We start from the raw sequence: 3,295 nt of genomic DNA, 5'->3' as shown, positions 1-3,295 counted from the left end.
TTCTCCTCACTCATGCTCTTTCTCACTGTCTCTCTCTCAAATAAATAAATTAAAAAAAAAAAGATTAAAAAAAACCAAAACAAAAACAACAAAAAAACTGCAGTTCATTATGTCTTTGCTCTCCAAATTACAACCACAACCTTAGATGAACATCAGACAAACTGAAGTCAGGTAATGTTAGCTTGAAACAAACCGGTTCCCTCACTTGTGAAAGTGGAAATCTGACCTATCCATAGTTGTTATATAGCTATTAAAAGGTAGAGTTTTCTGACTCTAGGTTTATTAAATACTTGAATTTCTGGATAGGATATTAAAGGTATCCTTGTCTCCCATGTCTCAGTCATCTACCACCAAAAACTGCCTTTGTGAATTGATTAATTCTAAGATGGAAAAGACAGTGTTATTTCTGACATATTTGCAGCTTCCCTTAGAGCCCCACACAGACTGTATAGGGTACCCACTACTAGCACTATTCAACTCTGTAAATCAAGATGTATCTGAATCACTGGTTTCCCTAAATTCATTCTGCTGAATGTTCCAAAGGATATTAACTGATGTGGGTAAAGGGTTTTATGGAACATACTTGGGAGAGGTAATATGCAGTTTCCCCAAATTCTAAACAATGAACATGCTTCACTGTGTATCTTTTAGGACTAAAACACGCTGGGCAACTTATTGAGGACCTGGGATTATTCAAATGTCCAAGTACATTTCTTCTACACCAACCACTACATACGTTTAGGAAAAATCCTTCTTCATTAAAGTTCTGTAGAACTTTTCTCAGCCTTTGATGAAACTTTGCATGGGAGGGGGGAACGTATTTCCTTTCATTTGATCCTCTTTGCTACAAATTTGGTAGATACACTTCTGGTTAAATTTTGGGTATTAAAACTTGCTTCCTCTCAAACATTTTAAAATACCAAATGTCAACAATGTTCTGAGACTAGAATGATGAAAATTAAGTCTCTTCAAAACCTAGTATAGGAAAGGAACTCAATCCACTCCTTTTACAAAAACAGGAACATGGAATGTGGGATGTGTGGTTCTTAACCCAGAAGATTTGCTACCACTTCCAGCTGCCTCGTCCTCTCCAATCCCTTCAGGAGAGTGTCCTGAAACCAAAGCTATAAAGAGAATAACTGAAGTGAATACAGTGTTTTTAAAACATATGCTTGCCAGTTTTTAAAAATATTTTTCACAATTTTCTCTTCACCAGTCTGCTCTGGCATGCTTCTAATGATATTAGAATCACTTAGAAAATAAAACACAATCATTTCACAATTCAGTAAATGGAAATGTTATCATCAAATTAACAGTGGTTATCTTCAAAAGATATTACACTAGCTGTGCTATCATTTCTCAGGGTAGATCAAAAATACCAAGAGCCATAGACCCTTCCCACATGAGATGCATCATATAAATCAGGACTTGATTTTATCACCAGCAGTTTATAAAATCAGACCTAGGGAAAGAATTAGTTCTGGGAACACATGCATGGTCTTAATACAGCAAACGTTGAACTGATTGTTACAAAATCAGAAAAGCAAGAATAATTTGCAGTATTTTATCAATTAATTAAAAATTCATAAGTTCAAAACTTAATATGATGTGTTATTTGTAGGCATTTCTATAAAAAAAGAAGTTCTAAGAGATTAAACTCATTTGAAAAAATTGCATATTATAAAATGATTTATTTTGCATCATAAATTTTAATTATAAAACATTTCCATAGATGTTTTCCTATGTATTTTTCACAAAAAGACATGTGAAGTGGGTGGCTGGAACTTCACTTCACAGATAAGAATTCTGAAGCTCTGGGGGCACCTGGGTAGCTCAGTGGGTTAAAGCCTCTGCCTTCTCCTAGGGTCGTGATCTCAGGGTCCTGGGATCGAGCCCCACATTGAACTCTCTGCTCGGCGGGGAGCCTGCTTCCTCCTCTCTCTCTCTTCCTCCTCTCTCTCTGCCTACTTGTGATCTCTGTTTGTCAAATAAATAAGTAAAATCTTTAAAAAAAAAAAAAAAGAATTCTGAAGCTCTGAATTGAAAAGGCACATCCAAGATATCAGGACAGGATCTCAGGCCAGGGCTCCTGACTCCACACCAGAGCTCTTTGCCTTGTCTCACAGCTTGCTCTTTAATGATTAATTGACCGACCTTTCCTACCTCCGGTACTCATTTCTTAATTTCAATCCAGTTCAGGAAATAAAAATGAGAACTTTTAAAAACCAAAGAGGTAGTAGTAGGGAATTTGCAAAACAGTTCCGCAACCGAGAAAATACCCATAGAAAGAAGAGAATCCTGGTAGTTAGGATTCAAGAGGCAGTGACATCCTGAAGCCAGTTCATATAAGCTTGAAAGAGTCTGTTGTTAATTTGCAGCAATTTTGCTCTTTGTTAAATAGCCATTATTAAAAATTAAATTATATAAACTTGTAATTGAACATTATGTTAAAAACAAAGGTAATATTCGACTTGTTGCTTCCTAGTTATTTTACTACGATTTACTATTATCCAAGCTTTTGATGTTATTTACATCTATGGTGGCTGTGTGGTAGCAATACTATGTCTCTTACCTGCTTTTCCCAGCTCTGCCTTGGTAGTTAAGAACCAACCACGATGGAAGTATTTAGACCATGAAAATCACAAATGCTACAATTATTGTTTTGTTCATTATCTGGGCTTAAAAAATGGAGAAAAATATTAATAATGCTGATTAAATTGAAAATTTTCTTGTGTCTGTAGCTGTTAGATTGTGAATGGCTCATAAAATGGAGAAAATATTTGTCTAGTATATGAAACCACTATCTGATTCAACAAAGAAATTGTTCATGTCAGTGAAAATTGAATGAAGTCTGACAAATGTCCTTGTTGTTTTACTTTAGACTCACTCTGTAATATAAAAGAAAATATCAACTAACATTTATGTCAGAACTCCACTTATTTGTCAGTGACATGAGAGACTTCTTTTTGGAGTAGGATCATAATCGAGCACGATACATAGTCTAACTTTGTGGCACTATTGTTGGGGATAGAATGGAAGGAGAAGTTGATAATAGATTTTATAAGAACCAAGTCACACCGAAGTCCTTGGTAGGGAATTTACAGTGATGGTTATTACATATTTACCATTATTTATAAATTGGGTGCTAGTGTTCTTAAAGCAGTACATTTTATATTAAATTTTTTTTTTCCCTTGGAGAACTAGTTGTTAAGCACTTAGCATACCACAGGATGGAGGGCATGCTTTGTTGGAAGATGAGCACTCTGCAGATGAAAGGGATACCAGAGAAATCTAT

The 3,295-nt window shown here is 35.3% G+C and overlaps 1 non-coding gene across 1 annotated transcript; it reads right to left on the bottom strand.

Moving 5' to 3' along the window:
- Window positions 1-1,432: 1,432 nt before the first annotated feature.
- Window positions 1,433-1,560, bottom strand: LOC116589610. Its single transcript, XR_004285369.1, has one exon. It is a non-coding gene; the product is annotated as a small nucleolar RNA SNORA72 (small nucleolar RNA).
- Between the last annotated feature and the right edge of the window lie 1,735 nt (window positions 1,561-3,295).

Source organism: Mustela erminea, chromosome 4, assembly GCF_009829155.1.
Source record: "Mustela erminea isolate mMusErm1 chromosome 4, mMusErm1.Pri, whole genome shotgun sequence".
NCBI classification, from domain to species: domain Eukaryota; kingdom Metazoa; phylum Chordata; class Mammalia; order Carnivora; family Mustelidae; genus Mustela; species Mustela erminea.
Note: the sequence above shows the minus strand (reverse complement) of the source record. Positions and strands in the feature narration are given on the sequence as shown.